Consider the following 27,074-nt stretch of genomic DNA (forward strand, 5'->3'; position numbering starts at 1 on the left):
ATGAATGGCCAAAATGAGCCCCCTAATTATTAAATAGCTAATAGCCCTTTGGCACTAACCATTAAGCGAAAATTATAAAAATGATGTCGAGGAGCTACTCACTCCTGGTTTCCAATGGAGAAAACAACTGACAAGAACAGATACAGACGGCACAGGTAGCAGGCCCTGAGCCATCTGCACAGTGCTTCCCCTGTTGGACAATGACCCTTTGGGCTTTCTTTCAGATCTATGTCACGGAAATATGACATAAATACCAGAAAGCCATACCATTGTATAGGCTCTACTCTAGTTATTGGAACAAGTGTTGTGAAGCAGCAGAAAATATTTATGGATCTTCTTCCACTCCTTAGAATGGGATGCCAGAGGCAAAATCAGCTAAAAAATCATTCAGTGCAAAAAGGACCCAGTGCATCCCCCCAGGGGTCACCTGGGGAAAGAAAGCAGGGGAAGGTCTGAGCAGGCTGCATCAGGCTCCCTCCCCCACTCACTCAACCAAAGCAACTGATTTTAGCTTCCTAACATATTGGGCTTCCCCCATATGACTGTAACAAAAGAGTTCTACTGCATTTACTTAAAATAAAACCACCTATTTGGCCCAATCCCTTTATTTTAGAAATGAAGGGAGTGAGACTCAAGATTCAGTAAAACCAAGCATTTTAGTCTCCAGATTCTACCCAAGACTCTTCCTACTGTGTAAAATCACTTCCCTACAGATTTTTTTTTCCTTTTTTGGCCACCCCGCACCTTATGGAATTTGCTGGGCCAGGGATCAGATCTGAGCTGAAGTTGTGACCTAAGCCGCAGCTGGAGAAATGCCAGATTCTTAACCCACTGTGCAGGGCCAGGAATCAAACCTGTGTCCCAAGGCTCCTAAGACGCCAGAGATTCCACTGCACCACAGCAGGAACTCCTCCCTATAAATTCTTAAGCATTTTAACAAAGCGAGGAGTTCTGATTATAGGCAGACCAATGACAACAAAATGTATTAAGGACAACCGCAAACTGAGCACAACTATACTACAGACACGTGTAAGTACTTACTATAATGCTTTCTCTAGGAATCCCAGCTATATCTTCTTTAACAAATTACTTCTCTAAGGTTTTCTTATCCATACAAAGACAAAATGATAATCCCCCAGCATGTAAAGCACTCAGCAGAATGCCTTGCACATAAGTCACATAAAACAGTAGCTACTCAGCCTTCACAATAACTTTATAGGATAGGAACCCTTGAACTTGCCCAAAGTCACATAGCTAATAAGAAAGATAGCCAGACAGGCAACCCAAGTCTAGTTCCAAAGTCCATATTCCTTTAAGAATGCTATCCCCGTTTGGCCAAGTCATTAATCTTCAGGCCACAGTCCCTTCTGAAAAAATAAAAGAATACCAACCCCGCCCACCTCACAACAAAAGTCAGCAAAAGCTCTTTGAAAAGTCCTATGCATACCAAAGGTAAGTTTCTCTAGGCAGAATCCTCCTAAAAACAGTGACTCAGGGAGGGAAGTTCCCTTCATGGCTCAGCAGTTAACAAAACCAACTAGGATCCATGAGGACATGGGTTCGATCCCTGGCCTCACTCACTGGGTTAAGGATCCGGTGTTGCTGTGACCTGTGGTGTAGGTCACAGACATGGCTCAGATCCCACGTTGCTATGGCTGTGGTGTAGGCCAGCAGCTATAGCTCCAATTCAACTCTTAGCCCGGGAACCCCCATATGCCATGGGTTCGGCGCTAAAAAGCAAAAAACAAAACAAAACAGTGACTCAGCTAAAATCATCCCTTCTCCCACAGAAAACAAGGGAAAAGACTGAAAATGGGGTTACAGTGTCACTTATCTCTGACCTTTTGGCCCTAAACATAGACAGAAATGCTTTGCTACCTCCAGGACATCCACAAAGGAAAGAGACAGATGCCTCTTTCCAGTCCTCCTGCATTCCCCATCAAGTATGTTTATCCAGGTAAAATGCCTTTATTTAGTAGACATTTATGGAACATCTATGATGTACCCAGCATTTTGCCAAGTGCTTAGAGATCATTAAGACTCAATCCTTGCCTTTAAGGAATCAGAAGCTAGAACCAATTATAAAACAAGAATAAAGGGGTATCCCTGACCATCTCACAAAACACAGGACCCACTCCTTGACTCCCTGACCTCTTACCCTATTTTTTTTCCACTTAGTACATTTCACCACCTGATATACGTGCATTGGAAGCTCAGAAGAAATGATTAATCGTTCCCAAGGGTAGGGTCTGGGAAGGCAAGTGCTTATATTAAGCCTCAGAAATCATAAGAAAGTGAAGGACAGGTAGTCCACTCTTTAATGCCAACTCCCCTCTCACTACCACCATGTCTCTGTTTCAACTCATACTAGAAAGACACAACACCAACTGTCTCTCATTCAGAGCTCCTTTCTGCGAAAGGTCTTTAACCCAGTTCCAAGTGGCCCTATCCAGCATTTTGGAGGCTGGCTCTTTTTCCTGTCCTAGTGGGCCAGGAAGGTCTGAAATAGAACATAATCAAACTTGCCCTGCCCTTTCCCCCAACACAGCTGCCATGATTCACTTCCTGTTCCCAACAGTCATTTAAAGTAGGGGATCAGGAGTTCTCTTGTGGACAGTGGGTTAACTATCCGGCATTGTCACTTAAGTGTCTTGGGTTGTTCCTGTGGTGCAGGTTTAATCCCTGGCCCAGGCACAGCCCCCCCCAAAATAAAAAACTTCTTTAAACTTTGACAGTATCCATAAGTATACAACTTAATTTGAGAGTAAATAGTTTAGGCTTTGTAAGGCCTAAGGTCCTTGTGCCAACTACTCAACTCTGCCACTATAATGTGAAACAGGCATACAGAGGAGTTCCCATTGTGGCTCAGCAATAACAAACCTAACGAGTATCCATTAGGACGCGGGTTTGATCCCTGGCCTCGCTGAGTGGGTTAAGGATCCAGCACTGCTGTGAGCTGCAGCGTAGGTTGCCGACGAGGCTCGGATCTGGTGTTGCTGTGGCTGTGGTATAGGCCAGCAGCAACAGCTCCAATATGACCCCTAGCCTGCGACGTCCATATGCCACGAGTGTGGCCCTAAAAAGACAAAAAAAAAGAAAGAAAGAGGCATACATAATACATTAGCAAATGACATGGCTATGCTTCAACTAAATTTATTTACAAAATAGGCAGTGGGGCTAGGGACCACAGTTCACCTGATCTAAAGGAAAGTGGGAGAATGTGGGGCAGGGAGTGGGGAAGGCGGAGACCAACCTGCAGCATGTAGAAGTTCCCAGGCCAGGGATCGAACCCATCACTTCTTTTCCCCCCCGCCCCAGTCTTTTTAGGGCTACTCCTGAAGCATATGGAAGTTCCCAGGCTAGAGGTCAAATCAGAGCTGCAGCTGCCAGCCTAGGCCACAGTCACAGACAGCACTGTCAGATCTGAGCCATGTCTGCAACCTACACCATAGCTCACAGCAACACCAGATCCTTAACTCACTAAGTAGGGCCAGGGTTTGAACCTGCACCCTTATGGACACTAGTTGGGTTCATTACCACTGAGCCACAATGGGAACTCCTCTCCATCACTTCTTAAGTGTTTCTATTTAATTATTGGACTTAAATGACTTTTCCCAGAAACACAAATTCATGTAGTTTAGATATGCAAGCCTCAGAGGTGGGCGCCCAGCTAGCATGTAGAGATTTTCCAGGTTGGAAAGGATTTAGAGATTATCTGATCCAACCTCCCACTCAATTCAGAAATTATCTAGCAAATAGTCATTCAGTACCTATTTAAACATTTCTAATAACAGGAAGGACACTCATTTCCTCCCAAGGCAACTCATTTCATCTTCAGATAGCTCTAAGGTAACATACTCTACTTGTTTCTCCTTAGCACATTTAACCACTTAATTCCTTGAGAATTTGTTTACTGACTCTTTTTACTAGATTTCAAGACCTGCAAGATGAGGAGCATGGTTTTTCATATTTACAGCTGTTTTTTCTTTTCCTTGCCCTTTTTTTTTTTTAGGGCCGCACTTGCGGCATCTGGAAGTTCCCAGGCTAAGGGTCAAATCGGAGCTACAGCTGCTGGCCTAAGCCACAGCAACATAGGATCTGAGCCTCATCTGTGACCCTCACCACAGCTCACGGCAACACCAGATCCTTAACCTACTGAGCCAGGCCAGGGATCGAACCCACAACCTCATGGTTCCTAGTCGGATTCGTTTCCACTGAGCCACGACAAGAACTCTGTGTAGCTGGTTTTTTTACTGCTCTCTCTCCAGCACTTTGAACAGTGGTACATAAAGGGTATAAATAATATAAAGTACTTGTTTACACGGAGGGAGGAAAGGAGGGCTGGCAAACAAAACAGTGCTGCATTTGGGGAACTTCAAGTAACTCAGCAGCACTGACATGACAGGCACGTGGAAGAGCAGAGCAAGTAACTGGTACACTTGGATTCAACACAGAAGCTCCTGAAATCCTGCAACAAGTGCAGAAGCTAAGGTGGTGATGTCTGAGGAGATAATAATGTCTGCTAAACGAACAGGGCTATGCCCAGCATACAGTAAGTATTCAGTAAATGATAGCTAAGTCTATTTCTGAAGGTCGGCTGGTGGACTGAATGGGAAAACATGTGAGGTCATCAACAAATACTGACCTTCCTCTGTATCTTAAAATGGCGGGAAACTGTGGAGACTTCAGAAACCACCCAATCCTATCGGTATGGCTGTACAACACTGTACAACACACTTACCATTTGGGTAATTTAAGCTTTCTGTCAATGCTTCTGGCTGCTCCCCTGATGCCTGCTGTCTTAGAACCAGTCACTTACTATCTTTCAATGGTAGTTGCCTCTTGACCTGGAGACAATATTAAAAGAAGGGGAAAGATAGGTAAAACATGAATTGCACCAAGACTGGGCTGACCCAAAGGCCTGTCCCAAAGATTTTCACATACAGTGCAGTATCAGAAAAGAGACACGGCAGGATCTGGGTACAGATCCCAACTCTGAAGGAAGCCAGTTCTCTCTCTCCTAGTGGAGAGGTGGAGTTTGGCTCTAGGAAACTTCCCCTTTCCTATTGAATAGTATGGTCCCAGGATAGACCACATTGTCTTTCCTTAAATTAATAAACCCATACATTCCCCAAGAGTCTAAAAATTCATATGATATCTTATATCCAGGAAGGATCTCAGAAATCGACTAGTTAAATGCCCTCATTTTAAGGAAGGAAACTAAAGCTTGGAAAAGGAGTCACACAATTGCTTAGGGCTAAAGCTGGGATTCTACTAAAAATAATTCTGGTATACAGGTAAGAAAAAAAATCGAAACATCTGTGAGTGAGTATCCACCACATCCTGGTCAATATGTTTTGTTTTATACTAGCCAATAATACAATAATGTCACACTCTTGTAGATGAAGAATCTAAATTTCAGAAAGTCAAGTGACTTGTCCAAGGTCTCACAGCTTGTGAGGAAGTGATAGTCAGGGTTAAACCCACATCTGTCCAACTACAAAAGCCATGTCACCACGCTGACTCTCAATGGATTATCTTCTAGATTTGGTCTGCAAAAACAGCCCTGAACCACCCAATATCAATCAACAAAAATAGAGCCTCTCTGTAAACTTTACACCCGGTTTTGTAAGTCTTCTACAGGAGAGCTGAAAAGCTGACCTCTTACCCCTAACACTGGAGAAGAACAGAAAAGAGAGACCTCTTACCCCTAACACTGGAGAAGAACAGAAAAGAAAGAGTAGAAAGTGGAAGATCTGAACCAAATTTCTGTCTATCCCAGTCCTGAAGAAGAACAGAGACAGCTTCTAAGCTAGTCGCAAAACTAAAGCTTTTGTACATCCTGCAGTCACACAATCCCTCTCCTGTCATCACAACTGCCCATCCCTCCCTTGCATATGGAGGTTCCAGGCTAGGGATCCAATCAGAGCTGCAGCTGCCGGCCTACGCCAGAGCCACAGCAATGAGGGATCCAAGCTGCGTCTGCCACCCACACCACAGCTCACGGCAATGCTGGATCCTCAACCCACTGAGCAAGGCCAGGGATCAAGCCTGCAACCCCATGGTTTCTAGTCGGTTCATTAATCACTGAGCCACGATGGGAACTCCAACAATAGCTTTTTTTAAATGGTTTTTAAAAAGATGAGGACTTGAAGCCTCAATAAGACCTAAGAGAGAAGAATTACTGGTAAGCAATGAAAAGAGCTAGGAAAGAAGCAGAAAAAAAGGATCTGTATCAGGAGTAGCACCCAATGGATGGCCTGGCGTGAGAGAAGCTTTTGCTCTCTCTCCCCCGACCACAAACTTCAGAAAAAGAATCAGTCTAAGCAGAGTAAATGTGATTGCTTTTCAAATGCATCAGGAGTAGCCCACAGACCCTCTGTTCTGTGCCCTCTACCCACCCACCTTACGCACACAGACCTTCCTCTGCAAAGCCTAGGACCTTTCCAACATAAAAATTCTAAACTCCAAGGCTGGTCTGTCTCCATTAAGGTCTTTGCAGCCCTAAGAGTGACAAATGGCATCTCTGCTGAAAGCTGCTGCCCTACCACGTACTGCCAAATTTGCTGGCATTATTTATAAAGCCCAAGAGCCTATCCTCTTCAAAACACGATAGAAGACACTGCCAAAATCAAGCAAACAGGAACTCCAGATGATCCTGATTTGTTTTCAACTGTCTACAGTCTCTCATTTCTAACAGCAAATGATTTCTTTCCTTTACTTCTGAATGTCATTTACTTCTTGCATCCTCAGCATACTGGCTCTCTCTCTGTCACCAGAAACAAGACAATGACTGTAAAGATCCTCAGACTCCTTAGTGCCACCCCTCCAGAGAACCTTCCACCTTGACAGATCCAGTGCTTCTTGCTGTTACTGTTGATGGTGACAGAGCTAGTTCTGTGTCTATGTACCATCTATCCAGAGGCAGAGATGAAAGGACCCCTACAGATAGATCATGGAGAGTCCAAATGCCTCATTTTCCATTGGAGAAAATGAGCCCCTTCAAGAAGAGACTTGCCCAAGGCTGCAAGGCTGGTTAAAGCGAACACAGCTGAGTCCAACCAAGGTAATGAACAAGCCACAATGAGGAAACACATCAGTCCACCCTCATTCGATTGCTGAAGATTAAAGGTCTCTTAAATGTGTGTCACTTTTGTTCCCAAAACACTTTGATAATGGATAAAAATGCTAATGGGGAATTCTGCTTCCAGGATGTTCCTCCCACATATCTGTACTATACTCTCTGGATATGATGCAAAAAACAACTATCTGAAATGAATAAAGGCTGGCAGACTTTTTTTTTTAATTTAAAAATTTGTAATTAAGGATCCAGCATTGTCACTACAGAGGCTTTTGATCACTGCCGTGGCACAGGTTCAATCCCTGGCCCAGGAACTTTCACCTGCCATGGGTGCCACCAAAAACAATCAAATCCTAGGCTTTCTGTCGAGAAGAACCAGAAGACACAGAGCCTAGAGCAGCCACAGATAATAAGAAAGAAGCAAGCTAGAACCAGAGTCCCAGATTCTGTATGTAAACTCTGCCCAATCTCCAGCTGACCATGTCCACATGGGGCAGAATCAAGGACCTCAGCTAAGGACAAAAGAACTAGACTGAGGAGTTCCCATCGTGGCCCAGTGGTAACCAACCAGACTAGGATCCATGGGGCCATGGGTTCAGTCTTTAGCCTCACTCAGTGGGTTAAGGATCCGGTGTTGCCGTGAGCTGCAGTGTAGGTTGCAGGCGCAGATCCAATCCCACATTGCTGTGACTGTGGTATAAGCTGGCAGCTGCAGCTCTGATTCAACTCCTAGCCTGGGAACTTCCATACGTCTCAGGTGCGGCCCTAACAAGCAAAAAAACAAAAAACAAAAAACTGGACTGAAATCTGAACTGCCAGCCAGCACCAAGTCAGACATAATGTGCAGTTTTGAGTCTAACCAAGTTAACTGCCTGCTAAAATCAAAGTATCAACAGAAACCTTAGTCTCTACAACATAACATTCACATGAATCCATGTCAAGGATACAATCCCAAATTATATAAAGAACTAGAAAAGCTAAACCCATCTGCAAGGGAAGAGACAATCAGGGCAACTCAAAGATGACCCAGATGCTGGAATTATCAGACAAGAATATTAAAAAAGCTATTAGAACAGCAATTAAAAGCAGAGAAATTGAGGATCTCCTGCTGTGGTACAGTGGGTTAAGAATCCACCGGCTTGGGTCACTATGGAAGCTCTGGTTCGATCCCCAGCCTGGTGCAGTGGGTTAAGGCTCCAGCATTGCCTGCGACTCAGATTCAGTCCTTAGCCCAGAAACTACCATATGCCAAGGGTGCAACCATAAAAAAATAATAATAAATTTTTTAAAAAGGCAGATCGGAGCTCCCGTCATGGAAATGAGGGTCTGAAATTTTTTAAATTCTCTGAATTGGCTTAAGAACAGAGTAGAGATGACAGAGAAAAGAGTCAATGAAACTTGTAGATCAATAGAAATTATGGAAACTGAAGGATAGAAATCTCTAGAAAAACCACTCTCAGGCCTTTTACCAGAGTATATTCAGAAAAAGTGCTAACAGAGAGAACCAGAATGACTAGGGTTAACAGAGAAAACATTTCTTGTAACTATTTTGGACCAGGCCACTCATCAACTAATTAACCTCTTGTGGTCCTCCAAACATAATCAAAACAGAAAGTGTAAAGGTAGGAAATGAGAGGGAGGGAGTTCCCACTGTGGCACCATGGGATCAGTAGCATCTCTGCAATATAAGAACACAGGTTGGATCCCCAGCCCAGCATAGTGGTGGGTTAAAGGATCCAGCATTGCCACAACTGCAGCTCAGATCTGAACCCTGGCCCAGGGACTCCATATGCCATGGGGCAGCCAAAAAAGAGAGAGAGAGAGAGAAAAAAAAAAAAAAAAAGCCAGATAAAAATTTAAACCTGAGATAACTATAATAACCAAAGTCCCAATAACCAAATCTAGCACCCAACTGTGTATACTGAGAAACAAGGAGATAGTCATGTTTTCCCCTATAATTGCTAAGGATGCTCAGCACTGCTGACCAAAAAAAAAAAAGCCAAGAGGGATTTTTTTTTGGGGGGGGGGGTATCTTTTTAGGTCCAAACCTGCAGCGTATGGAGGTTCCCAGACTAGGGGTCAAATCGCAGCTATAGCTGCTGGCCTACACCACAGCCACAGCAACATCAGATCCAAGCTGCATCTGCAACCTATACCACAGTTTACAGCAACGCCGGATCCTTAACCCCCTGAGCAAGGCCAGGGATCGAACCTGGGTCCTCATGAATGCTAGTCAGATTTGTTTCTGCTGAGCCACGATAGGAACCCCACCAGGAGGGATTTTAATGTTCTTTCTGCCCTATGTGGTCTCTTCAAGAAAAAAACAACCTGATAAACAGGCTGCTGGCAATATAAAGGTGGGACCTAATCCATGGTCTGGGGATGAAAAGGGCCAGCAGCTTTGTAAGAGCCAACCTAGTTCCACCTAGATTGGTGAAAGCAGCTAACCTAGGGCCATCACTGCCCAGCTTCCCACACTCAGGTCACTTTGTGTTAAAGTTCAGGACACTCCTTGTAGAAGCAGAGGAGAAAACAAGCTATAGGAGACATGACAATTTCTATAAGCCCTGCCTTTTTCTCATGCCCTCCCTCCCTACCCACTCCACTTGTCCACAGGGAAGAGAATCCACAGCAAGTACTCTTCTCTGTCTAGAGTGGGAAACTGAGAAAAAGAAGAGGAATCATGTAAGTGTAAAGAACTTTGGACTGGGAGTTCTGCCACTAACACACTGTCAGACCTCAAACAAATCTTTTCTTCTCTCTGGCTCTCACTTTTATCAGTTGAGGGGGAAAGTCAAAATCTGGAGTTCCCTTTGTGGCACAACTGGTTAAGGATCCAGCACTGTCACTGCTGTAGCTCTGGTTACTGCTCTGGCGGGGTTAGACCCCTCGCCCAGCAACTTCCACATGCCACAGGTATAGCCCAAAAAACAAACAACAACAAAAAATCAAAATTTTATCTAAGATCCTTTCCAATAACATGTATGACATCCTTATCCATGCTATCACCATTTGCCCCCTGAGAAACCATAAATAATGGTTCATAAAGGCAGAAGTGGAGAAATGCCAATTCATTCGCTTCATTAGAATTCCAATTTTTAAAGAACAGGTTAATGTTAAAAGTCCTGTCATGGAGTTCCTTTCCATCATGGCTCATCGGAAATGAATCTTACTAGTATCCATGAGGACACAGGTTCGATCCCTGGCCTCAATCAGTGATTGCTGTAAGCTGTGGTGTAGGTCACAGACAGGGCTCGGATCCTGCGTTGCTGTGGTTGTGGTGTGGGCTGGCAGCTACAGCTCCAATTTGACCCCTAGCCTGGAAACCTCCATATGCCTTGAGGGTGGGCCTAAAAAGACCAAAAAAAAAAAAAAAAAAAAGTCCTGGCATTAATTTTTTTTTTTTTTTTTTTTTGGTTGCACCTGCAGCGTGCATAAGTTCCAAGGCCATTGATTAAAACTGTGCCACAGAAGCACTCTGAGCCACAGTAGTGACAACCTATCTATAATGGAGGGCTGCTGAAATGTCTTTTGGAGTTTCCCTGTGGTGAAGCAGGTTGCTGCTATGGCATGGGTCTGATCCCTTCTACATGCAGAGGATGCGGCCAAAAAAAAAAAATCTTTCTTACTCTCCCAGGATAACTTTTTACCTATGTAACTCTAGATGAGAAAATACTCTTGTCTCCCAAAAGACCGATGAGCAAACACAGACTGGAGACTTGTGACCTTTTGGGAAGATAGAAACAGGACTGGCATCCGGTAACCCCATCTCTTGAGCTTCAGGGTTTCTTCACCTCACCAAAGAAGGATTACCCAACAAAAACCCAAAAATATAAACAAGATTGTAATGGAAAAGAAAGGGCTTAAGAACTTTCAAGCAATTATTATTAACAACTGATAAGACTAGCTTGCAATTAGCATACCCATTTAAATGCAGGCCCTTAAGGAGGCCACCTGGCTCTTCCGTTTCCTTTCCTAACAAGTAGGTTACAAGTAGGCTTCCTTTAATTAGCCCATGTTTGTGGGGTTTAGCAACAGAAACCACATTCCTGAAATTGTTGGTTATTCACTGTTTTGACAAGGTTGGCTGAATCAGAAGAACATGATGGCTCACTTACCTCTAGAAGTCTATGATTAGGATATCCAGGGGCCACAACAATTATACCAAGTAATAGCAAATATAGTTAAAACAGCAAGTTGCAGAAACTACCCTAAGGAGAAAGGAACCAAAATACTTTTACTGCCTAATCTAACCTTTACAGTAACCCTAACAGGTAAATACCATCATGTTTATTTTATAAATGAGGAAAAAATAAAGGTTCAAAGGCAAGTAGCTGATAAGTGGATTCTCATGTAGGTATTTCTGCCCCCAATTTTGCTTTCTCCTCTACATAATGCCACCTAAGGAATTATCTCTCAGATCTCACCCCCAAGATCAGGACTGCCTTTAGTCCTGATCCACAGTCCAAATATCACAAACCTAAATGAAGTTGATGGGTAGTTTGTTCATTCTTTCATTCATTCATTTATTCATTTAAATACTGACTGAAAGTTCATCAAGCTTTGAGGAAGGACTTAGGATAAAACAGCAAGTAGAAACAGACTGTCCTCGAGGTATTTACTGTATAGTACAACGGAAAAACACTGAAAATTATATTAACCACAAAATATATGAAATACAATTCATAGAAATAACCCACTGGGGGAGGTCTAGGAAGGCTCCAACTAGTGATGAGAATGTTCCAAGTACAAGAGGGAGCATGGTGGGCTTGAGGAAAAACAAGAACCAAAGAAGGAAGAACCAAGAGACACAAGAAATGATATAAGGCTGGAGAGACATGGAGAGCCACGAGTGCAAGACTCTACAGCCCAAATCATAGATTTGGGTCTTTATCCAAACAGTTTAAGTCATTTAAGTGTCAAAAAGATCACTTTGGCTTCAGTAGAGACAACAGATGGAAGGAGGTAAGGATGATGCCAAGAGATCAGCAAGGAGGCCTGTTCTATGGTTGAGGAAAGACAATAAATAGCTAACAATAGTTGGGAGCATATAGGGGCACTTACTATGTACCAGGCACTGTTTTAGGCAATTTATATAAATTAATGTAATCCTTACAACAACTATATAAGTAGATACTGTTATCAGTACCAAATAGATAACTACTAAAAGGTTAAGTGATTTAATGAAATTACATGCCCCCAACTTTAGGTTCTCTCTTTCTTGCAAACAACTTTAATTCAGTTGACACCCCTCCACCCCACTTCTCTGGCTGCCTTTTCATACTTAACTAGTAAAACTTCAATCCTCCTTAAATCAAACTATCAGGAGTTCCTGCTGTGGCAAAGTGGGTTAATGATCTGGCTTGTCTTTGTGCAGGTCCCAGCCCCCGAATGTCCACATGCCCTGGGTGTGGGAGGGCTAACAACCTCTCCAGGCCTACACCAAAGCAGCTAAGTTTTGTTTTGGGTTTTGTTTTTGGGTTTGTTTGTTTGTATTCTTTTTAGGGCCACACTCAGGGTGTAGGGCTGTTTGCAGGCTAGAGATTGAATTGGAGCTGCAGCTGCTGACGCCACAGCCACAGCAAGGCCAGATCCGAGCCACATCTGCAACCTACACCACAGCTTGCAGCAACACCAGATCCTTAATCCACTAGGTGAGGCCCGGGATTGAACCCGCATCCTCAGGAATACTAGTCAGGTTCTTCACCCACTGAACCACAACAGAAACTCCCCAAAGCAGCTGAGTTATAAACTAAAGTTGTATCTCTACAGAAAATACAACTACATTGACGGGCATTATTTAAAATTTATTGCCACAAATTTCAAACAGGTCCCTCAATGCTGCCAGCAATCCTGCTACATTTCCCTTAGTAGGTTCACTTTTCTACTCCCCTAAATGACTTCCACATCTTTTTCTCTCTTAATAAACCTCCAGCCCCCATCAGTTAATGACCTTGGTACCAAGAAGCAATATTCAGACCATCATCTTACTAAGTCCAAATCTAATAACATACTAGCATTCTACTTTCCCTACTGTTACAATGAAGAGTCTGTGGTATATAAAGTATAACCTTTCATATCTAATATGGATCCAATTCCCTCTTATCTTCGTATGCTGTTATCCCCCACTCTCTCTTGCATCATCATTTGTCTCTCTTTACAAGCTCATACCCATCAGCACACAAACATGCTTGAGAACAGTGCTACTTGAAGTATGACCAGCAGTGGCTCACAAACTGCTACTGTTATGGATACAGAAATTGAGAGTAATCATTTAGACATCTGTGTAGCAAGCTGACACTGTTCCAACATCCAAGCATGTGCTCAGTGGACTTCTCAAATGGGGTGTAGACCAGTAAGGGTGTTGGTGAACTCACACAGTGAGTCAGGTATGGAATGCGTTGCATAAATCATACACAGTACTGCCGCATATAGGTCCTAGACAGATTAGAAAAAAAGTTAACTGATCCTGCAACATAGCTTGAGAAGTTCTCCTCAACAGTGCTTCTCAACTTGAAAACAAGTCAGCTGGGAAGCTCATTAAAATTAACTTTCTGATTCAGTAGGTCTGGGTTAGGGCCTGAGATTCTGCATTTTTAACAGATCCCAGACTGATCCAGAGGCCACATCTGAGAAGCAAGATTCTAAAATTTCTCATCTTAAAAAACAAAACAAAACAAGAAGTAGAAATAAATTCTCTCGATCTCACACTTCCTTCAGCAACTCCAGCCCTGATGTTACTCTTCAAAATAGTACCTCTTGGGAGTTCCCATTGTGGCTCAGCAGGTTAAGAACCTGATACAGTGTCTGTGAGGATGTGGGTTCGATCCCTGATCTAATTTAATGGGTTAGGGATCTGGCATTGCTGCAAGCTATGGCATAGGCCAGCAGCTGCAGTTCTGATTCGACCCCTAGCCTGGAAACTTCCATATGTCACAAGTGCAGACCTAAAAAAGAAGGAAAAAACAAAAAACAAAAAACCTCTTGAAGAGTTGTCTATACTCATTTTTTCCTCCCCTCCCATTTAGTTCACTACAACCAGGCTTCTATCCTCAAAACCACTAAAGTTGTTCATCAGGGTCAAAGGCTTCAATATCACCAAATTCCAAGGTCACCTCTTTGACCTCTAAATAGCATTTAACACAAATAACCACTCTTTCTCCATCAAAACATTTTCTTCCTTGGTTCCAGGATATCAAAGCTTTCTAATTTTTTTCCTAATCCACTGGTTCATCTTTATTCATTTTTGCTGGCTCCTTCTCCTCTGTTTGGCCAGGGACCAGGGCCAGTCCTGGACCTCATTTCTTTATCTGTACCCTCCTTTCTTTGGGTAATTTCATCCCGTCCCATGGCTTAATAAAATCAATGACTTCCAAAGTTTTTATTTCTAGCACTGACCACTCTCACAAACTCCAAAAGTATATCCAACAGGCTACCTGACATCTCTACCTATACATCTAATTGATATCACAAATCCAGGAGTTCCCATCGTGGCGCAGTGGTTAACGAATCCGACTAGGAACCATGAGGTTGCGGGTTCGGTCCCTGCCCTTGCTCAGTGGGTTAACGATCCGGCGTTGCCGTGAGCTGTAGTGTAGGTTGCAGACGCGGCTCAGATCCCGCGGTTGCTGTGGCTCTGGCGTAGGCCGGCGGCTACAGCTCCGATTCGACCCCTAGCCTGGGAACCTCCATATGCCGCGGAAGCGGTCCAAGAAATAGCAAAAAAAAAAAAAAAAACAAATCCATGTATTCTCGTATTCTTTTTTTTTTTTTTTTTTTTTTTTGCTTTTAGGGCCACACCTGCAGCATATGGAAGTTCCAAGGTTAGAGGTCAAATCAGAGGTACAGCTGCTGGACTATACCACAGCCAGAACAACATGGGATCCGAGTTGTGTCTGCGACCTACACCACAGCAATGCCAGATTCCTGACCCACTGAGCAAGACCAGGGATGGAACCCACATTCTCATGGATACTAATCGGATTCGTTTCCACTGCACCACAACGGGAACTCCTATTCTCGTATTCTTGATGGTGTTCACTTTCTGCTCTTCTCTCCCTAAACCTATTTCTCTTAAAATCTTCCCCCATCTCAGTTCAAAGCCACACCATTCATCCGACTGCCCAGGCCAAACACCTGGAATCATCCTGGATTCTTCTTTCCCTTACACCACACATGCAAATCCATCAGAAAGTCCTATCAGCTCTACTTCCAAATTTTCTTTTTTATTATTTTTTAAGTTATTTCCCCAATACAATTTTTTTTCTACTGTACAGCATGGTGATCCAATTACACATACATGTACACATTCTATTTTTGCACATTATCATGCTCCATCATAAGTGACTAGACATAGTTCCAAGGGCTACGAATTCTCTTGAATGTGTCCCCCTCCCCTCTACATCCCCTAATAAGCACCCTAGTTTGAGCTCCCGAATTCTCATCCTACCAACTACAACAGCTTCTCTTTAAGCTTCCCTGCTATCAATTGTCCTCATCTCCAAATAGCAGCAAATAAAATTCCTAAAAATTTAATCAGATCAAGACCCTAGAAGATCTTCCAAAGAAAAGAAAACAAAACACCTCTAACGGCTTTCCCTTTCACTTAGAATAATCCAAAATCTTCAATATAACAAGACCCTACATGAATGATTCGGCCCTGCTACCTACCTCTCTGACCTCATCTCCTACCAGGTCCCCTTCAGGTTTCTTGTTTCTTGCACACATACTGTTCACTCTTGCCTAGGGCCTTTGCGGTGTTCCTGCTTCACCTTGTATAGCTGGCTTCTTTTGGTAACTGAAGAGTCAGTTTAAATTTTATCACTTCTGTAGACTTCTGTAGACTTGACCAGCCAATACAAAGTAGTTCTCACCCTGGCTTATGCTCACCTTAGCACTTATCTGACACTTTGTTTACAGCTCATTTCTTCCTCCCCACCCCTCCCCCACCTTCTGTCTAGTTCATCACTATATCCCCAGGGCCTAGAACAGTGCCTGGCTGACAATAAATAGATGAGTTTACAGCACAAGGGAGCGATCTGGGTGGGAGACATACATTTATGAGTCATGTGCAAAGAGGTGTGGCTACTAAAGCCAACGGGGCAGATGAGATCACCCAGGGAGAGTGTCCACTATGAGGAGAGAGGAGGGCCACAGAAAGAACATTTAAGAATAGAGGATGAGCCTGCAAACACAACAGAGAAGTACTAGGAAAAATGGGACAGTGTTATGTCACTGGAGCCAAGAGAAGAGAGTATTTCTGGAAAAAAATGAGTGGTCAACAATGTCAACTTCACTGAGAAAATTAAAGATGAGAAATATCTGTTGAATCCAGCTTCATGGGGGAGTTCCTGTCGTGGTACAGCAGAAAAAAATCCAACTAGGAACCATGAGGTTGCGGGTTCGATCCCTGGCCTCGCTCAGTGGGGTAAGGATCTGGTGTTGTCATGAGCTGTGGTGTAGGTCGCAGACAGGCTCAGATCTGGCATTGCTTTGGCTGTGGCATAGGCTGGCAGCAACAGCTCTGATAAGACCCCTAACCCAGGAACCTCCATATGCCATGGTGCGGCCCTAAAAGGAAAAAAAAAGAAAAAAATGAATCCAGCTTCATGGATGGCATCAGTGACCTTAGTAAGAGGTATTGCAGTGAAAGAAGGGCAGAAGCCAGACTGGAGCAGGCTGAGAGAATAGAGTGAGGCAGGGAGTACAGACAGCTTTTTTAAAAAAGCTTAGCTATATGAAAACGAAGGCGACGTATTAAAAAAAAAAGCCAGCATTGAGGAAGAGTTGTTTTGTCTGTTTCTGTTTAATGGGGGCACTCATCCAAGCACTGCTGCACTTACAAGCTGCCAAGTCAACCAAAGGTTTCACACCTTCACACCCAGCTTAGGATGCCACTTCCCCTGCACTGATTCCTAAATGCTCAGAGACCATTTTTTTTTTTTTTTTTTGGTCTTTTCGCCTTTTCTAGGGTCTCTCCCACAGCATATGGAGGTTCCCAGGCTAGGGGTCCAATCAGAGCTGTAGCTGCCGGCCTATGCCAGAGCCACAGCAACACAGGATCCGAGCCGCATCTGTGACCCACACCACAGCTCACGGCAACGCCGGATCCTTGACCCATTGAGCAAGGCTAGGGATTGAACCCGCAACCTCATGCTTCCTAGTCGGATTCGTCAACCACTGCGCCATGACGGGAACTCCCTCAGAGATCAATCTTGAAATTTATTTTTTTTATTTAAAAAGATCTTTATATTACATTTTACTTATTGTTTCTACTTGAATATTAATGCAAGAACAAATGCATTTTTCCCAATTCTAAGAGGGTCTCAGGAGTTTCCATAGTGGCTTAGTGGAAACTAATCTGACCAGCATCCATGAGGATGCGGGTTCTATCCCTGGCCTTGCTCAGTGGTTTAAGGATCCAGTGTTGCAGCGAGATGTGGTATAGGTCACAAACAAGGCTCGGATCCGGAGTAGCTGTGGCTGTGGTGTAAACCGGTAGCTCTAACTCTGATTCAACCCCTAGCCTGGGAACTTCCATATGCTGCGAATGCGGCCCTAAAAAGAAAAAAGAAAGAAAAAAAAAAAAAAAGGCTCTCATCTGTTTATGTCAGTTGCGTCAATTGTGATAAGATCAATGAAATTATAGTTCCTAGTTTAGTTGTTACATGGCTGATAAGTGAATTCAAAATCAGTTTCCCTCAGCAAATGAACAGAACAAGTACAGTCTCAAAATTAGGGGTTACAGAACCATAAATCATTAACAATCAGGATGCTGCAGGACAACTTCTAGCAAGCCAGAATCCATTCACAATGACCAGAAACAGAATATTTAAATCAGAAAAGGAGCTGCACCCAGCCTACTAATATTTATATTCTTGGTGTTATTGAGGTTCTTTTCAGCTTCCTTATGGCAAGATGTTTGTTACTGGTTACCACAGTTCCTTATGTCCTCAAGGCACTTTTGCCAATAGAAAAAAAATTTTTTTTCAAACATTTAAAACAATTTTTTTTTTCTTTTTACAGCCACACCTACAGCATATGGAATGGAAGTTCCCAGGCTAGGGGTCGAATATATTAATTTCAATAATAGCATATAAACATTTTCACAGATCAATGGAAACTAATGTTATCTCAACTAAACCTTTCTAGAAGAAGAAGAAACAGTAATTTAATATATCATTTATATCGGAGTTCCCGTTGTGGCTCAGGAGGTTAAGAATCTGACTAGTATCCATGAGGATGCAGGTTCTATCCCTGGCCTCACTCAGTGGGTTAAAGGATCTGGCGTTGACGTGAGCTGTGGTGTAGGTCACAGACGTGGCTCAAATCTAGTGTTGCTATGGCTGTGGTGTAGCCAGCAATTGCAGCTCCGATTCGACCCCTAGCCCAGGAACTTCTATATGCTGCAGGTGTGGCCCTAAAGAAAATATACATATATATATCACTTATATTTACAAATCATTCGTAAAAGAATTGTCATTACTTGAGAATCAAAGAAAATTAAATGGTTTAACCCTTAAGACACAAAATGGAGCCAAGTTACAAATGATACAGTTAAAATAATATAGAATGCAATTAACATAGCCAAAATATATTTTAAATATAAAATGTGCATACAAATGAAACAATATGAAAACAGCATAAAACAAAGCTGTAGATTACATTATATAATGAACAGTGCATGAGTAGTTTATCAAAATAAACTAAACTTTTTGTCACTATTTGCTAAAGCTATATATTCAGCAATAGATTAAGAGAAAACATCAAAATCCTTTAGCAGAGAAAAATCTACAAGATTGCATTGTGTAAATTAGATGAAGTTATACATATTTAACAAAAGAAAATATGGCATTTCAATTTGATTTAAGTTCTGTTAAACTAAATGTGGGGGAAAAAAATCAAAGTTTTAAGTTTATATGTATATCTCATCTCTCTTACTACAATGGAAGATAAAAACACCCTTCTGGAGTTCTCTGGTGGCCTAGAAGGTTAAGGATCTGGTGTTATTACACGCTATGGCTCAGGTTGTTGCCATGGCATGGGTTCAATCCTCGGCCTGGAGCTTTTGTATGATGCAGGTGCAACCAAAAAAAAAAAGAAACCAAAAAAACAAAAACAAACAAAAACACTGCCCTTCTAGATACTTGGTGCTGTCAGGAACAGAAGAATGGGCTTTCTTACTGAAGGGCCTGAGTTTATAAGGTATTCTGCTTTCATTTGAAGGCACATGGGGGGAAGGGGTGATTGTCTTTCTACCCCAGCAAGAGGTTTCTTTCCATTTTATGGCGCCTAAGGAACTTCCCTTTGTCTGTCTTCCACACTCCCTCTCCACCCTGCCTGCTGCTGCCCAGGCAACACACTACATGGTCTTGAGAGTCAGGGAATCTGGGTTCCCACTATAACTCAGTCATATTATCAGGTTAGGATACTAAACGTCACATCTCAGTTTTCTCAACTGGATAGAGATTATACTTTTTAAACTTCATGGGGCTATATGAAAATGTACATTAAGTGCCTAAGTACATAAGGCCTGGCATAAAATATATCTTATAAACATTAATTCAATTTTCTTTTTGATTTTCATTCTGATTAAGCCTTACATCCCCTGCACAGGTTTAGGTTCTCCTTCCCTCTAAGTGTACCAGGAAAAGAACGTTGAGAAGTTAACTTGCCACGTTCCAAAAGAAAGAGTTTTAAAGAAGTACTAAGAGAGGTGGCTGGGTAGGGCCAGAGGTGTAACCAAGCAGCATCTGAAAGGGCACAGAGGATTGAGGGAAAAAAAAAAAAAGTCAGGCTTCCTGCCAGGTTCCCTAGCGCCACCCCCAAGTTCTTCTTGCTGCTAAGACTGTCAACTCTTGACTATGCTCTTTTAGTAAGTCATGCTTGCCAACAAGCCTCAAGTCAGTGTCTTCAATACTAAAAACAAAGCAGCACTCGCATTCACACTGAGCCCTAGAAAGGGCAAAGGAATCCTGAGTCCTAATCTTGTCTCTCCAGTTTATTAATTCCGCGACCCTTGTAGAATTACTACAATTTTCAGAATAAAAGTTTCCTCATTTGGGAGTTCCCATCGTGGCACAGTAGGTAACAAATCTGACTAGGAACCATGAGATTGCAGGTTCGATCCCTGGCCTTGCTCAGTGGGTTAAGGATCTGGCATTGCCGTGAGCTGTGGTGTGGGTCGCAAACGCGGCTCAGATCTGGCAGATCCTGCGTTGCTGTGGCTATGGTGTAGGCCGGTGGCTACAGCTCTGATTAAACCCCTAGCCTGGGAACCTCCATATGCCACGGGAGCAGCTCAAGAAAAGGCAAAAAAACAACAACAAAAAAGTTTCCTCATTTGTAAGACAGAAATAACAATGTCTTGACCACAGGATGGAAATGATCAAATAAAATAATGCATGTGAAAGTACTATGCACACTGTAAAACATGGTTATTGCTATATTACAGGCACACAGAGTCTACCTTTGGCCAGTTTAAAGTTTCACTGAGAAAGTCCTCAGTTCTAGAGTACTAGCACTCAAAGTTACCTATTTCCAACCCAAATCTTCTATCCCTGGGAGCTGAAAATTTTATATTCTTTTATATTCTAATTCCTCTTGATTCCCTTATCTTAGCAAGGTTCCTTTAACTTTTCTGACTAAATGGTTCAGTGTCCCCAAAATGGTAAAGAACACTATACCTGATGATCTCTAAGGGCCCTTTTGGCTCAAACATTCTAAGTTTCTCCATTCTGGAAGTTCCCGTTGGGGCTCAGTGGTAACAAACCCAGGTAGGATCCATGAAGATGCAGGTTGGATCCCTGGCCTCACTCAGTGGGTTAAGGACCCAGCATTTCAGTGAGCTGCGGTGTGGGTCACAGACGAGGCTCAGATCCCAAGTTGCAGTGGTGTAGGCCAGCAGCTGTAGCTCTGATTCAACCCCTAGCCTAAGAACTTCATATGCCGCGGCTACAGCCCTAAAAAGACAAAAAAAAATAAAATAAGCTTCTCCATCCTATGCTCTCAAAGCACCTTGTCTCTCTACTTCAGCAATTTCTAATCTACTTCACATTATAGCTTCATCTTATCTCCTAGGAGAGAGAAGGTTGTCTTAGTGAGTTTTACATTCCCTGCTGCACTTAACATGGAACTTTGTACACAAAAAGTTTTTTAGTCTTTTTGCTTATTTTAGGGCTGCACCTGCAAGCATATGGAAGTTCCCAGGCTAGGTGTCGAAACTGAGCTATAGCCAACGGCCTATGCCACAGCAACACGCCAGATCCGAGCCACATCTACAACCTACAGCACGGTTCACAGCAATGCCAGATCCTTAACCCACTGAGTCCGAGGCCAGGGATCAAACCCATGTCCTCATGGATCCTAGTCGGATTCGTTACTGTTGAGCCACAATGGGAACTCCAGAAAGTACACAGAAAGTACTCAAAAAGTACTTGCTGAATTGATTCAGTGCTGACTTCTTTTTTGCCATTTATTGTCCATACCACACAATAATTAGACTATCTTCTTATTCTCTTATACTCCTTTTGTAGTTCCATATGCCTGGCACAATGTGAAATGCAGAGTCAATATTTTTTTAAGGACCAGTGACTGGTTCATTTCTCAATAAGGGAGAAAAAGTTCAATCAACCTATCCCACCTATTTTTTGGGGTGGTGGGAAGGGTCTTCTTTTTTCCTACCTGACTTTTAACAAATGCCTCTGGTCACTGACATATATAAATTTTTTTTTTTTTTGGTCTTTTTTTTTTTTTGCTATTTCTTGGGCCGCTCCCGCGGCATATGGAGGTTCCCAGGCTAGGGGTCTAATCGGAGCCGTAGCCACCAGCCTACGCCAGAGCCACAGCAACGCGGGATCTGTGCCACATCTGCAACCTACACCACAGCTCACGGCAACGCCAGATCGTTAACCCACCGAGCAAGGGTAGGGACCAAACCTGCAACCTCATGGTTCCTAGTCAGATTCGTTAACCACTGCGCCACGATGGGAACTCCTGACATATATAAATATAACATTTATCAGACCGTCAGAGAAGGAAGCTGTGTAACAGTTATCATTACATGGTTAGAGGCAAATGAAACAGGGGTTTAGAGGCCCTTTTTTCTCCCCACTGACATCAACAATGTGGTAAAGGAGTTCCTGCTATAGCGCCAAGATCAGCAGCATCGCTACAGCACCAGGATGCAGGTTTGATCCCTGGCCCAGCACAATGGGTTAAAAGATCCAGCATTGCCACAGCTGTGGCATAGGTCGAGACTGTGGCTGGGATCTGATCCCTGGCCCAGGAACTCCATGTGCCGCCAGATGGTCAAAAAAAATTTTTTTGGGGGGTGGGTAGTTAAACAGGCAAATATATTGGAGTTCCTATTGTGGCTCAGTGGGCGGGTTAAGAACCCAACATAGTGTCCGTGAGGATTCAGGTTCGATCCCTGGCCTAGCTCAGTGGGTTAAGGGATCCGGCATTGCCACAAGCTGTGACACAGGTTACAGGTATGGCTCAGATTTGGCATTGCTGTGGCTGTGGCATAGGCTGGCAGCTGCTGCTCTGATTCAGCCCCTAGTCAGGGACTTCCATGTGCCACAAGTGTGGCCCTTTAAAAAAAAAAAAGCCAAAAATAAAAAGTATGTTCAATTTTGTTGTGCAGCAACATATAACTAAAATATTTGTTTATTTTTAAGAGCTGGGGGCAAGTGGGAAGGGAAGATGGAGCGAACCTATGATTAAAAGATTCTTAAGTGACATATCAAATCAACCAACAAAGTATGGACCAGATTCAAACAAACTACAAAAAACAAAACAGAATACAGAGTTCCCTGGTGGCCTAGTGGGTTAAGGATCCAGTGTGGTCTGGGTTCCATTCCTGACCTGGGAACTTTTGCATGCCGTGGCCAAAAACAAAAACCAAACAAAACGGAATTATTATACTGATGAAATAACTGGAATTTGAATGACTAAGTATTTGATGATTATTAAAGAATTCTTGTGAAGATTTTTTTTTTTTTTTTTTTTTTGAGCCACACTGTGGCGTATGGAAGTTCCCAGTCTAGGGGTTGAATCAGAGCTACAGCTGAGGCCTACACCACAGCCACAGCAACACCAGATCCAAGCCCCGTCTGCAACCTACACCACAGCTCATGGCAATGCCAGATTCTTAACCCACTGAGCGAGGCCAGGGATCGAACCTGCAACCTCGTGGTTCCTAGTCAAATTCGTTTCCACTGTGCCATGATGGGAACTCCTAAAACCCTTAACTTTTAAAGATGTATACTGAATTAATGTTTAGAGATGAAATGATATGTCTGGAATTTGCTTCAGAATAATACAAGGAAGTTCCCTTGTGGTGCAACAGGTTAAGGATCCAGCATTGCTGCAAACTGTGGTTCAGGCTGCAACTGGGGTGCAGGTTCAATCCCTGGCCTGGGAACTTCCATATGCCACGGGTCATAATAATAATAATAAATAATACAAGATAGGGTTAAGTGGATGAGGGTTTAGATGAAACCATCAGTTTGTAACTGTTGAAGCTGGGTGTGGGTACATAAAAGTTCATTATGAAGTTTCCTTTTTGTTTGTTTGAAATTCTCTATAACAAAAAGCCTTAAAAAGCAAGGAGGGATAGGTAAAATCCAAGAGCCCAAAGGTCGTTCTAGTTTGGACAATCCATGACCCCACAGCATCTCAAAGCCTATCCCAGGTCTCCTGAACTGTATATATATCATTCCAGTCCATACCAGTGACCTACACTATCGCTTTCCCACAAAAACTCTGTTGAGCACTTACATCTGGTAAATTACTTAAAATAAGATTATCTGGACAAATTAGCCCTACTAGATGAAGACAATGGAGTGATACCACGGCTAACTGCTAGAAGCTGCTTGGCACAAACTAGAGGGAACCACCACCCAGGACTTCCTAGTGTAGGAAATCATCGCTTGTTGTCTTTATTATGTCCTCCCTTAGGACACACCAGCCTCTAGCCAGTAAAAGTATTTTAACATTTCCTCCATATGCTGTGTACAAACTTAATTAAAAAATTTTTTAAACAGCTTTCATTCTACCTCAAGTACCTCAATTGCTATGAATGACTTATTTTTTAATTTTCAATTTTGTTCAGCTAATTAAAAAAGAAAATCTCATGGCCTAGTTTCACACAAGAACTTCAACAAGAAATCATATCTCTCTTTTCTTGCCATGTTCTTAGGTTAGAGAATCAATCTTTCAAGTTTCTACTTAACAAGAAGATTCACACAATAAAGTGAAATTAGGATGGACAAATGGAAACTTAGTCGTTAGTTCCTCATACTCTTCCCTGGGGCGTATCACCATTGCTACTGCCACATCCCACTTGTACTGTATGAGATGTCCATGCTCTAATCTGCTGCAACTTCAATCACCCACACAATATTCATACTCTATCCCCTACCCTTCACCCTCTCTTTAAGAGCAGTCCTAAAAAAAAAATAATTAATTAATTAATTTAAAAAAAGAGAGCAGTCCTGCCATAATACTCTTATCTGAGGGGTTTTTAACTCTGGCTAAATATTAGAAAAACCTGGGGAGTTTTCAAAATTATCACTACTGTCTGACACATGACTCATTTCTACAAGTCAATGATTTGGAAAAGAGGGAGAAGAAGGGAAGAGGAATTACTCTAGATGTAAAGAAACTAAAGAAATAGAACTTAATGTACTGTATGGACTCTGATGGAGTCTAAGAAACTAACTGCAAAGACATTTTTGAAACAATCAAGAAAATACGACTATAACCTAGGAATTAGATATTAAAGATTTTTTTTTTTTTTTTCTTTTTAGGGCCATACCATCAGCATATGGAAGCTCCCAAGCTAAGGGTAGAATCAGAGCTGCGGCTGCCGGCCTACACCACAGCTCACAGCAACAGGGGATCCTTGACCCACTGAGCGAGGGCAGAGGATCGACCTGTGTCCTCATGGATACTAGTCAGGTTCTTACCACTCAACCACAACAGGAACTCCCAAGGATTTGTTAACTTAATTACATTTGACAATGGCATGGTTATATGAGAAAATGTCCATATTTAAAGATGCGTGTGGGAGTTCCCGTCGTGGTACAGTGGTTAACGAGTCCAACTAGGAACCATGAGGTTGCAGGTTCGATCCCTGGCCTTGCTCAGTGGGTTAAGGATCTGGTGTTGCCATGAGCTGTGGTGTAGGTCACAGAAGCGGCTCAGATCCCGAGTTGCTGTGGCTCTGGCGTAGGCCGGTGGCTACAGCTCCGATTAGATCCCTAGCCTGGGAACCTCCATATGCCACGGGAAGCGGCCCTTGAAAAGGCAAAAAGACCAAAAACAAACAAACAAAAAAAGATGCATGTGGAAGTCTGCAGGGGTAAACTGGCATGTTATCTACGGTTTGCTTCAAAATTCTTCAACAAATAAAGGGGGGAATGAATGAAGCAAATGTAGCAAAATCTTGAAAACTACTGAATCTAGATAGATAAATACAGGTTCACCATATTAGCCTTCCCAGTTTTATGAACATTTGAAATTTTCATAATAAGATTTTTTTAATGCCGACACCTAGGTAACCAAAAAACTTTATCAGCATCAACCAAAGCTGAACATATGACCCAGCAATCCTATTTCTAGGTATATATCCAAGAGAAATAAGTGCCTGCCTGCCAAAAGACACATACAAGACTAAGAATGTTCATGGCAGCTTTTTCATATCGCCAAAACTGTCCCAAAGTCCAGCAACAGTAGGATGAATAAGTAAGTGTGGTATATCCAAACAATGAGATAATGCATACTTCTATGCACTACATGGATGAAGTCAATGATACTAAGCAAAAAAATCCAGACCCAAAAAGAGTGCGTGCTAATTCTATTTAAATGAAACTCAAGAATGAACCAAGCTATCAATGGAAGTCAGAATAAATGGTTACTCGGGCAGCCAGTAATGAGGAAGAAGCATGAGGGAGCCTTCTGGAGTTTTGAAAATGTTCTGTATCCTGATCTAATGTGTATCTTGAAATAATTGTTTATACAAATAAAAATTCACTGAATATGGTACTGAAATTTTTGTGTATTTTAGATATATTCAATAACAAATACTGGCATAAAAATCAGACTCTTAGGTATCAGTATTTTTTATAAAAGCTCTGTAAGGAATTCTAATGTGCAGTTGATGCTAAGAACCATTCTACCTCAACAAGCCCAAACTTAAGACTCCCGGGTATTCCTGCTTCCACTGCAATAGTAACTGTGAGACAAGGTAATAAGAACAGAAGCTTGAAAAGATGGTGGAGGGCAGAGTAAAGAGAGAGGCACCTCTTCAAAGACTAAGGATCCAGGGCAAGGAAGGAAAAATCGAGCTTAGTGCTGATGGAGCTAAGAACATAGCTGAAAGAAACAGTATGACAACTCAGATTCTAATTCTAGCTTTATTACTGACTGGCTATAGGTGTTACCTTAGGTAAACTGTTTCTTTTCTCCAGGCCTTACTAAGATCTCTTACAGCTTTTAAACAATCTGGGGAGGAAGGTGAGTGTAATCAAGTATGAACAGGCCCTTTTGAAAGACCCTAGGTTTAACTTCTAGCATAGCACTTATCATTCTGTATTATAATTATCTACTGGCTTACCTCCTCCTACCAAACCTCGAGCTCTTAGAAAACCGAGATGGTGGATTTCATCTCTGAATCCAAGCACAATGCTGCATAGAAGTTGGTACATAATAATAATTTAATAAATGTTCAATAGCTAAACAGCTGAGAGTGCCTATATTTCTTATACAGATAGACTTAAAAGAATGATTCATCTCCCATATATTCACTCTTTTCAAATAACACTAAATAATATTATTTTCCCTACTGACACCAACTCAAGGAAATTCAGATTCTAAAGTACCCAGAATCGGAGTTCCCGTCGTGGCTCAGTGGTTAATGAATCCGACTAGGAACCATAAGGTTGCAGGTTCGATCCCTGGCCTTGCTCAGTGGGTTAAAGATCTGGCG

General features: G+C 42.6%; 1 protein-coding gene across 7 annotated transcripts in view; it reads right to left on the reverse strand.

Annotated features, from left to right (window-relative positions):
- The window catches only part of LUZP1 (leucine zipper protein 1), a 138,944-nt gene that overhangs the window by 22,354 nt on the left and 89,516 nt on the right, over window positions 1-27,074 (reverse strand). For 3 of the 7 annotated variants that reach the window (XM_021095506.1, XM_021095505.1, XM_021095504.1), the window contains exon 2: window positions 4,742-4,847. The exons of 3 other annotated variants lie outside the window; for them this stretch is intronic. The gene's annotated coding sequence lies outside the window, so the exon portion shown is untranslated. Of the gene's footprint in view, window positions 1-4,741; window positions 4,848-11,199; window positions 11,221-27,074 lie in introns of those variants that run through there. One more of the 7 variants, XM_005653371.3, reaches the window with a different exon arrangement.

The sequence above is a fragment of the Sus scrofa genome, chromosome 6 (assembly GCF_000003025.6).
Source record: "Sus scrofa isolate TJ Tabasco breed Duroc chromosome 6, Sscrofa11.1, whole genome shotgun sequence".
NCBI classification, from domain to species: Eukaryota; Metazoa; Chordata; class Mammalia; order Artiodactyla; family Suidae; genus Sus; species Sus scrofa.